This window comes from Calidris pugnax, unplaced genomic scaffold (genome assembly GCF_001431845.1).
Source record: "Calidris pugnax isolate Ruff unplaced genomic scaffold, ASM143184v1 scaffold44, whole genome shotgun sequence".
Taxonomy (NCBI): Eukaryota; Metazoa; Chordata; class Aves; order Charadriiformes; family Scolopacidae; genus Calidris; species Calidris pugnax.
Genome location: NW_015094506.1, coordinates 41,553,578 through 41,565,567, shown reverse-complemented (window position 1 = coordinate 41,565,567; position 11,990 = coordinate 41,553,578).

Sequence of the window (11,990 nt, the reverse complement as noted above, 5' to 3'; positions counted from 1 at the left end):
TCTGCTTAAAGCAAAATGCTTGCCTGTAGCAAAATAGTATGACTTTTTTAAAAAAAAATAAAATGCCTGATATATTTTGCACAAAATATATACAGCCTTTTATTCTCCTGAAGAAGCTAAATACTGTGAAGATATAAATATAATTTGCAGCTTAAAAAACATATCGTGCCTTGAATAAGTAAATAAAGAGACAATGGGAATGAAACGTTACAAATCAGAATTCTATTAGGCACCAAAAGATATAGAAGACATTTCATGTAAGCTGTGCCAAGCATGCCTCTAGAGAGCTGATTTATGTTGTTGAGTCACATGTGGCAGAAAGATGGCCATTGTATTGTCAGAAATGTGTCTGCTGTTACAAAGATGAACATGGGATGGGCAGAAGATGCCTATGCTATGGAGAAGGCAACTGGGATATTGATAGTTTGTAACTGGAAAGGCTTGGCTGGCTGTGCTGGAGGTTTTCCACATGATGTACAAATGTAATGTAATGGTTGTACAAATCAATGCTTCGTTCTTACTTATTACCTCCTATCAAATATTATACTTTTTTTCTTTAGCAAGGCATACAGGGGACAGGTCTCTAGGTCTAGTGGTAGCCCATTGATAGAGTCTGTAGTAACTCACCACTGTTGAATGCTCTTTCTCAGTTTGCAATGGTGTGACATTTTCCTCTGTATTCTGCTGACAGAGTCCCTCCATCAGCCGTTTTCCTATTATGCTCCTTTGGAAGTTTTTTACCATGTCCCTTTCCTTTGTCTTCTAGTACAGCTGTACCTTCTACAGTCACAGCACTCACCGACAGCTTACACCAACAAAAGGCTACAACTATGCATTCTCTGATCTTACAGCTGAAAAACAATGATGCTGCCTCGGATATTTTGCATATTCTGCTCTGGAGGGAGGGGGAAATCTCTCTAATTCCATTTAAGGAAAAAAATAAAATTCAGTCTCCTAAAGTTGTGGGAGGTTTTTTGTTTGGTTTTGTTTGTTTGTTTGTGTTTCCTTGGTTTTTTGCATAAACTTAAATCTAAAGAGACATATGTCTTTAAGTCTGGTTTCTGATATCAATCATTTTCTGCCAAAATGCTCCCTTGTTCAAAGTTGGTTAGCATCAGATGCTGCTGAAAATAGACCTGTGCTGACCAATTATTGCTGTTATATAAGCTTTAGTACTTCTTTAAAGGCTGAGCCTGTCAAGAATGTAATTTGACAAGCTGAATCATACCAGCTCATATATGATGGATTTCAAAATAAATTGCATCTGACCATCTGTACACAGAAGAAGAGCACATCTTTATGGAATTCCTCATGTGTTCACTTTTTTTTTTCCAAATGTATTATTTCTTACTGTACTGCAAGAGATTTAGTTTGACAGAGATACATCTTCTCTGTTATGGCTTTTAAAGTTCAGAATGGCTGAATTATAAAAATTCTTTCCTAACAACACAAATTGGTGGTGGATTAGAAAAACCTTTACATGAAAGGGCCACACAATGTGTTTCTAACCTTTGGTTGAATATCTCTGACTTCATTTAAACACCGTTTTTTCATGAATTCACATTCTCCTCATACTGATTAACTTTAAGATATTTTTCCTCAAATTAATGAGCTTCTAAAATAATTTTCACACATTTTAATGTGCTTATGGATACATTCTCAATATATGAAAATAACTAGTAAACATTTTCTGAACTGTTTTTGGACAAAAATAACTCCCTAACATATTTCAGATACCTGTACAGTTATCTGCAAATGCACAAACTCCTGCTTTTGAAAAGGAAGTAGACAGATTTCCCTGTGTGTAGGAGTACCTCTCTCTTGGACAGTGTCCTTCTTACCCATTAGAGATTTACCTTGAGCTTCACTATGCTCTCCTCTGACTGCAGGACGGTTCTTTATATTCACTTTATGAGTTTTACATGCTCCAATTTTCTTTACGTACAGATTAACATTCATTAACTTTTCCTAACATTTCATGAATTATTGTTTCACTGTGCTTCCCAATGAGGTAAGAAAAATCTATGCATTTTCTTCATGAGACCTCAGTCACAGAGACGAGCAGCTCTGATGCAAGTGGAGTGCTCTAGTGTGGTGCACAGGCGTTGTTCCTGAACTGGGGCAACCTCAGGGGTGAGCTGAGAGAGGTGTCAGGGGACTGCAGCTCTGGCAAAAGCAGCTGAAGAGACCTAAGCAGAGCCAGGAGCAATGGTGGCCAAGCCTCCCCACATATAAAAGAAGCCCTTAGGGAGCACTGTGAACAGGGGTGGCGAACAGGGTGGGCAAACTGGGCATAGCAAATCAGCAAGGGCATGGCGCAGCAGTTTGCATGGAAGGGCATCCAGGAAGGGTGCTGAAGCTCTGCCAGCTCAACCAGGGACACATGGTATCCACCTGGCAGAAAGTTAAGGCATCTCTAAACTCTGCACCCACTTCAACTGACACAGCTTCCCACACCTTGCTCCAGCAGGAACATGCTGCCACCCAGGTGCCAGGCTGCAGGGTCTGCCCTGCTCTTACACCAATATTGGATTGCAGCACTTGTGGGAGGTGCATCCAGGTAGAGGAACAGGAACTCCTCCATTTAGTGGCAGAGCTCTGTGAGGAGGTGAGTAGGTTGAGGAGTATCAGGACTGCAAGAGAGAGATAGACTACCGGAATCACACCTTACCTTCCCTGAGACAGGCCCAACATGCAGACAGGGAGCATGATAGGAAGAATTCCCTGCACAGTGTCCACCTGGATGAAAGCAGTGACTTAAGAGATTGGGGGCAATGTTCCTGCTCAGCACAGCAGACACATCTCCTCTGTGAATACCCCACCTTCCCAGGTGCCCTTGCACAATATGTTTGAGGCTTTGCAAGTGGAACCAAACAATAACGAGGATGATGGTTCTATAAGCAGCTGGGAGAAGTCTCACAATCACTAGGCCTTGTTTTTATGGGGGACTTCAACTTACCAGATGACTGCTGGAAATACAATACAGCAGAGAGGAAACAGTCTTGGACGTTGCTGGAGTGTGTGGAAGAGAACTTCTTGACATTGCTGGCAAGGGAGCCAACTACGGAAGGTGCTGGGACTAAGGACTAAGGAAGAACTGGGAATTACAAGACAGTCAATCTCTCCTCTGTGCCAGGCAAGATCATGGAGCAGATTCTCCTGGAAAGTATGCCAAGGCACATGGGAAATAAGGAAGTGATTGGTGATAGCCAACATAGCTTCACTATGGGCAAATCATTCCTGACAAATTTGGTGGTTTTCTATGACAGTGTTACAGTGTTGGTGAGTAAGGGAAGAGCAACTGACATCATCTGCCTGGAATTGTACAAAGCCTTTGACGCTGTAGTGCACAACATCTTGGTCTCTAAATTGGAGACATGGATTTCATGGATGGACCACTTGATGGATAAGGAATTGGGTGGGTGGTCACACTCAAAGAGTTGCAGTCAACGGCTTCGTGTCCAAGTCATGAGCAGTGACATGTGCCATTCCTCAGGGGTTGGTACTGGGCCTGGTGCCATTTAACATCTTTGTTGGATACACCCTCAGCAAGTTGAAGATGACACCAGGCTGAGCGGTGCAGTTGACACACCTGTGGTGTGGGATGCCATCCAGAGGGACCTGGACAAGCTCAAGAAGTGGCCCTGTGTGAACCCAAATAAAAGACGTTAGATTTAGACTAGAGAGAAGGAAGAAATTTTTTACATTGAGGGTGGTGAAACACTGTCAAGTTACCAAGAGATGCCCCATCCCATGAACATTCAAGGTCAGATTGGAGTGGGCTCTGAACAACCTGATGTAGTTGAAGACTTCCCTCCTCATTGTAGTGCATTGGACTAGATGACTAGATGACCTTTAAAGGTCCTGTCCCACCCAAACTATCCTGTGATTCTATGAACTAACTAACAATTTTGGAAATTCACCTGTCTTTGAGAAAAAAAGGGAAAAAAAAGTAAACAGAAAGGTAATCACTGATAGTTAATGGCCTTTCCTGCCACTACCTCTACTTGTCTTGCTAAGTCTTTTCACTAAGCCAACTAGAAAATACCACATGTAGCCAGTTTGACAGCAGATTAACGCTTGAATCAAAACAAACCATGGTCCATAAATTTGTGTGTGAAGTAGACATACAGGTTTTCAACAGTGAAAAGCTCCATAAAAAGTATGTGACTGCTTCAGTCAAAGTGGTGTCCATTTTTCAGTCTCCTGGCAAGATTCTAACACAATGATATTTTACACTTTTCTTGGCTATTCCTTATTTAGGTGAACTGCTTAGGACTAAAGGTTGTCTGTTTTCTTAAAAACACTTGTTATTGTGCATAGGTGAAGAAAGAGCAAGAGCAGAGAATGTGTGTGGCTTAAAATCTATTGCCAGTACACAAATCTCATGAAGCTTTTCAAAACTTCAAAGTGGGGAAGGTTCTTAAATGTCTACTGCTGAGACAGAGCTATAGCAAAGTACTGGTGCGTTTCTATGCACATCTTTTGCAAGATTTCCATTAAATTAATTTTTAGCAGAAAAACCTAAAAGGGAAGAATTTTTGTGGTTTTGCTTTTCTTAAGTTAGGTGCCTTTGGATCACATTAACAGAGTAATCACACTAAAAAAGCAGCCAGCACACCAACAGCTATAACAAATAGCTGATCCCCTGCAAAAATGAGCTCCTTTCAAGGTGCTTATTGGCATGAGACTGAGTAGGCAGGTAAACCTGGAGTATAAAAACTCCAGTATCTATTTTTTGAATACTTTTTTTGTGCTCCTGGAATAATTTTCCTGCAGAAAGCATGTTGGGTTGTAATCATAACACTTTTCTTGATAATGAATAGTAAATGCTGTCCTGGCCAAACATGACCAAATTCATTTCATACAAACCCAATCAAGATGTAATGCTAAGCATTAATGAATTTGCCATCTTTTGTATCTTCAGCAATAGTAGCACTGCTATCAGAAATTATAAATCCCGCCATCAGGTTTCTTGTAAATAATCATCAGTTCTACTTCTCTGAAGTCAGTGCTTTGGTGGTAGAAAATCTTATCCAGTTGGATGAGACACTGGAGCTGAAGGCCAGTTGATGGCTGTGAGCTGTATTTGCTAACCTATGTATTAATTATGAGGTGCTGTCTGAAGCGAGCTAGAGCAGAGATCTCAATATCTCACTGGATGAATTTCTTTGCAATGCCCTACTTTATTTTTAAAGTATTATGGATTACAGATGAACAGTTATTATTTTGATTGTTATAGTTTAGGTCAACATGTTATAACTCATGGTACCAAATATTGGTGAAGATCTGAAGTCCAGTATTTTCTCAATATGTCACAGAATCACAGAATCATCATGGTTGGAACGGACCTCTGAGATCACTGAGTCCAACCTTAAACACACACAACCCCCCCTCCCCGCCCAATCTCAGTCACTAGAGCATGCCACTAGAGCATGCCCTGAAGTGCCACATCTACATGTTTCTTAAATACCTCCAGGGATGGTGACTCCACCACCTCCCTGGGCAGGCTGTTCCAGTGCCTGACCACCCTCTCAGTAAAGGAATTCTTCCTAAGATCTAATCTAAACCTCCCCTGCCACAACTTCAAACCATTTCTTCTGGTCCTGTCATTATTCACTTGGGAGAAGAGGCCAACACCCACCTCTCTACAACCTCCTTTCAGGTAGTTGTAGAGGGCAATGAGGTCTCCCCTCAGCCTCCTCTTCTCCAAACTAAACATGCCCAGTTCCCTCAGCCTCTCCTCGTATGACTTGTTCTCTAGACCCTTCATCAGCTAGGTAGCCCTCCTCTGGACACGCCAACGTCCACCTCTTTGTTAACTTGAAATTGCTTTTCCTCAGTGACACTCTGAGTTACGAGCTCTGTGTATTGTTACTACTGCAGAAACCGAAGCAGAAAATAAGAAGTGTCTTTCTGAGATTTACATTTGAATGATTTAGTTCTCTGCTTTGGTAATATTTGTATGCTTTCTATAACCATAAATTATTTAGATTTCCTGGCAGGAAAAATACACTTACTTACAATAAAAGAAAAATTAAATTTGTATTGAAAAATACAGTAAAGAAGATAATAAGTAATGCAGAAAAAGTGAGAAAATTCTGGGTTTCTACCCAGTCTTTCTTTTTTTCTGTCAGTTGAGCTGAGGACCAAAGGTTAGTTCACTCAAAACCATAAAATTTAGGAGAAACAAAATCTAAAATATAGTTTCTAGGCTTTGGTGCAGAATAAAGAACCCTGAATACATTCCATAGAATCAGAATTGTCTAGGTTGGAAGGTACCTTTAAGATCGTCAAGTCCAACCATCAACCTAACAATGCCAAAACCACCACTAAACCATATTCCTAAGCACCACATCTACATGCCTTTTAAATACCTCCAGGGATGGCGATTCCACCACTTCCATGGGCAGCCTGTTCCAATGTTCGATAACCCTCTTGGTGTATAAGTTTTTCCTAATATCCAATCTAAACTTCCCCTGTGTACCTTGAGGCCATTTTCTCTTGTCCTGTCACCTGTTACTTGGGAGAAGAGACCAACCTCCACCTTGCTACAACCTCCTTTCAGGTAGAGAGTGATAAGGTCCCCCTATAAAATGTTAGGAAACCTAGGATGGCAGCTGAAAGCAACAGGCACACTTCAAGCACTGGTGTCAGGGATCTGAAGGCCAGTCTGTCTCCCTCAAAGGCTGCAAGAAGGTTTTTTTGTTGAGAGGGATGTAATAAATTTGAAGGTATGCCCACACTGTCTTTTTTTTCAGACAACTGATTATGACTCATCCTTGTCCTTTAAGGAAAAAAAAGTGCAGCTTTTTATACAATAGCCTGGTGTTTAGTACATCCTCCCCAAACAGTCATAAAGCAAGACTCCTCCTTTTCTGTGAAATTGTTTAACTGCACAGATTCTACATCTCCAAGAAATATCACAATCACCAGTCAATGGTGAGTACTGCTAGTTATTATTTGTATAAGAGCAAAAGCAGGAGGGAACTGATACTTCAGGCCTCATCTTGGAAGTGTTTCTCTATACATAAAACTGTACAAAATAATTGTACAGCGAGGAGAGGAGAGGAGAGGAGAGGAGAGGAGAGGAGAAAGCTTCCTATTTTAACATTTTATAATCTTGCTAAAAGTGTGCCGATTAGTATTAATTGTGATGTATGACAGCTAGGGCACTATGAAATAGAATCAGGTTGCTAATATAATTCTTATAGACGGTAAAACTGCCTTTTTATGAGTTCATTGAATAGCAATCCTAAAATTGCAGTGGGAAAGGAGTACAGTGCCTTCTGACAAGTAAGATTATAAAGAAGCAGCTGCCCACCGGAAGGGTTTATATCAAAGGTATTTATTGAGTAATATACCAGAGGTACTTTCTAATTCTGCTGTTTTCCACAAATATGAGCTTCCTATTGTTCAGCATGGTGGAAAAATGCCCTTACATGCTTTACAGTGGCATGATTATGATGAAAAATTGAGCCAGGGCACCAGCAACTGAAGAGAAAATGTATTCAAAATATGATACATGTTTAACCCTCATTATATAGTTTGGTGCAGGGACCCCCAAGGGAGCAGTTTTTGTAACACAGATAATGTTTCTGCATTGTGCTGTGACATGCAGCAGTATAAGCTTCAGGGGCTCTTCAGTACACTGCCTGGTAGACCCACAATAAGCCAAATTTATCTTTGGCATAACTGATTAATTCTACTATATTTAATGCTGATCTCAGTTATGCCAATGCAAAGAGGAGCAAGTCTAAAGGAGAAGGTAGAAAACAGAATCAATTAAGGAGAAATAAACCCAGAATTTCCTAAGTTTACATATGAAGGAAAAAGGTGAATAATGGTCTCTAAAAAAAATAAGCAATTTTTTTTCCCATGAAGAGCAGAACTCTATTTTCTATATTTTTTGGTCTTTTGTTTCGTAAACCAACCCATGACAATAACTCAAATTTTCCAAGACAAAGATTCTTATGATGCTTCACACCAGTGCCTCTGAGTAGTACCTTCATGTCCCCAGTGTTCCCTGTGCCTTTACACTCGGCTTCCACTCCTCTTCCCAAAGCGTCCTTCACAGTGTTTTGGTCTGTCACCTGGGAAGCAGGCAGAGCATACCATGGCTGGGTCTGACCTTCCTGCACGCTGGCTGATCAGCCGACTAGGTTCCCCTTGCTCAGTCACTTGTTTCCAATGAAGACTGACAATAGCCAAGTTTTCCCTGCCTTCCCCTCAAGTTGAACCTTTTTCACCCACTTACAAAATGTATTCACCTCAGTTTAAAACCTAATTGGAAACCACCACAATTTAGACTGACAGATGGGCAACGTGGTCGTGCTACAAGTGGGAAAAAGCACTGCACTACTCAGTACAAAAGAGACCTGAGAGGTAATTTGACAGTTGGCAATTTCTCTGTTGCATGACATTCATCACTTGACTGTCTCTTACAGCATAGGTAGTGATTCCAGATGCTGAAGTCCCAGAGAACTCCTAATTTGCGTTACTTTTGAATTACAAGATTGTTCTTTTAAGCAGACAAATCAAATTAAGTTCTTTACAAAGAAAAGGAGAGAAAGAGAAGGTCATGTTCTGTAAGACTGTACAAGGCTTGCAAAAATGCTTAAACATGTTTGGAAATTTTTTAAAGAGATTACAGGTTGTTGATCAAATTTGATAAAAGCTCTGATCTGTTTGATTTGTTGACTATGAGCAGTGCCTGGGGACATCCCTATGTAGTAGTCCATTTCAGGTTGAGGAAATTCAGCTTATCAGATCATCTGGAATATAGATTTTAAATAATCAGTCTTGAGATGCTGCCAACTTTCTCTTTGTACTGTGTAAGCATCACTCAGTTCTGGCTTTTAGTCCAACCTCTTTCTGGCAGTCCTTTGTATCATACAAAGTGACTCACAGCAGAAAAAAAGAAAAGTTCATTCTTTATAAGAAAAAAAAATATAAAAAAACCACATTATAACCCTTAATGTAAAATTATTTCATCTTAGAATACTGGATAATAGGATTCTAAAATATTTTCTATTTAAAAAATGTCAAGGAAAATGTAAGATAATATGCAACAATGCAATGGTATTTTCATGCTAATAGTAGTTACAAGAATAGTAGTTTAATAAAGACTTCATTAGATCTGGGGAAACAGATGTATGTCCATAACAAATAACTATTGCAAAGCTACACTGAAAATCTGTGCTAAAGGTGGAAACAAATACTTGGATTCCCCAAATGGTCATTCTTTGTTCTCTTTGAAATTTACTTCAAGCCTATTAAAAGGTGTATTGTAGAATGAAGGGAAAACAAAAAAAAAAAGCTATGCAGAAGAATTTAAGACATTCCACTGTGGTACCTCCTATTTTTTTTCTCTTTCTATTCAAACATTGTAAAGTACAGAATTTACATGCTGCTTACATCCTGCATTTTTAGATATTTTAGATATACAGATTAATTTTGGATATTCAAATTGAGTTTGATACAATGAAACAACTACTAAAATCAACATGCCATTTCTATAAGCAGTTTTCACTGCTGAAGTCAGTGAAATTTCTCAGTTATTTTTATGTTACCCTGGATCACTGAAATACTCTCAAATAACTTTAATATTGTTGTACAGCCAAAACCTATTGAAATTCTGTGGGTGTTTTGTGGTTAACCTCTTTTGAAAGTATGAGGCCTAATCTCGGTGTCTTCTATTCTAATCCAATGCAAGGATGTCACCCTTCCGCAAGGATTACCAGTTTCTTTATCAATATCAATTCGTTGTATTACCATGAGACAGGTCAGTAACTACCTTATACATGCCAAAACTTAAATCACAGTTTACAAAACCTTCTCTAGGTTCATTCAGTCAATGAAAACTGGACTTTTGACTCACAATCTGCTTGTGTAACTAAGTGGCTACACTTATTCACCGACCATAAATTCTATCATCCATTCAATGATGGCTTTTCAGTGACAGCTATTCACACAGAAAATGTGTTTATAGTTTCAGACAATTCTTGCTGTTGCAATTACCTGGTCGGGTACAGTTGGGAACCTCCTCCCATGCAGCTCAGATCTTCTGTGGCCATCTCTGAGGCATGAATTCTTCATAGTCTGACTCAGTCCCTTCGTTTCTCCAATAGCAAGGCTGACCACCTACTCCTGATAGGCAATTTATGCTATATAGAATATATAAATTTATATATATTTACACACCTGTCTACACAAAGAACAGATACACAGAGCACTCACACGAACACAGACAGCACCAATGGCCTCATCCTCCTACCAGCTCTGGCTGAGCAGGAAGTCTGCCAGAGGGAACATGTATATCTGTGTACAAGATTCAGGGGCAGCTACTGGCCTCATACACCCAGACTTGCCCAATAGCTGAACCTGGATCCCAGTTTCCCCAGTTTCTGGCACAGAGACATAAGAACCCCTGTGACCATAGCCCCATTCCAGTTGCTGGTACAGACTATCACACGCACAGAGCTGGTCCCATAGCTGACACAGGCCTATAATTACCCTTAAAATTCTTGAAAACTGGGATGTTTGCCAGCTTCCAGACAACTGGGACAACTCCAGACTCTCAAGACTGTTGAAAAAACAAGTCCAATGATGACACTGGCCAGCTCTTTCAGTAACCTGGGATGAACCCCATAAGGCCCCATAGATTTATGTGCATCCAGCTGAAGCAGTAAATCTCAAACAAGTTCAGCATTGCTTGGGAGTTTGTTACCCTACCACAAGGAGATGTCTCTATCTTCTTTCTTGCCATGCACACCCTATTCCTCACCTGGAAAGTTCTTACTTATTTTCCGTCACATCCTGCTTTTCTTTTGCTAGCATGCACCCCAGTATAGATATATTATCACCAATCTGGCAGGTGAGGAGGACTGTAGAGTAATAAGAGAGAAAGTTCCTTGAATTTTATATGCAATGTTTCTTCTTACTTCTGTGGCACTTAAAATCCAAATGGCATATGAATGTGTGAGGGTGAGTTTGAGTGGGATAGAAAGAAGATGCATACACCTAATGGCTCCCGTGGAGCCAAGGTATGATTTAGATACTTTTTTTTGGTCTGAGGATTTGACCTCATGTTGATGAAAGCCCCCTCAAAACTTCTTGAGAAACAGGAAGGAAGTGAGGTTTCAGCTTAGTGTGACAGGTTTGCAATTCTTTAAGGCACTTTTTTTTTCCTTGCTGCCAGATAAGTCATGGCTGTTTATCCATATATACATGCGTATGGAAATGGAGGGAAGATGTGACTACTTTTCCCTCAAAAATACAAAAAGAAAAGTAGGATGAGTTTACTATTTTCCAGTTGTAGAAGATGCTACCTATCTTTCTTCATCACATCTTCAAACAGTCAGAATTGTCAATTCTTCTCCCCCAAAAGAGAAAGAATATTTTTAATATACACACTGGTAAACCTTTTTCCTATATTTTAACTCTCCTGCTCAAGTAAAAGAACCAGTAATAGTGGAACTGTATGAAAAGGAGAGACTACTGGATTAGAAGATGGGATTTTCTTGTAAATGTTCAATTCACTCCTGCTTCCCCAAAGAGCAAGAACAAAAGTACTTGTTATAAAAGTTGCAGTTTCAACACTGTTTTAATATGAATGGGAGTAGGTTCAGACCATAATTCAGTTGACGCAACAGCACTAGCATAATCTGCACACTGAGCAGACAGAATCAACATATTTGATCACATGTTTACCTTTCTGTCTTTTTGAACCCAAAGTTGTCACCTGATGCCTAATTTTAGAAGGCTGGAATGTAGGCATCTACCGCTGCAAGATCTGGACACTTGAGACAGGTGTCTAGACTCCTTTTATTATCCATGCTGAGAAATAGGAACTTTTAGAGTGTAATTAATATGACCCAATTTAAATGTCTTCCTCACTATAAGAGGAATAACATCTCAAAATTACCTTTTTTTTGAGTTGACTATAAAGGGACTTCAGACAAGTAGCTCACATGTGGATGTCCGTCTTG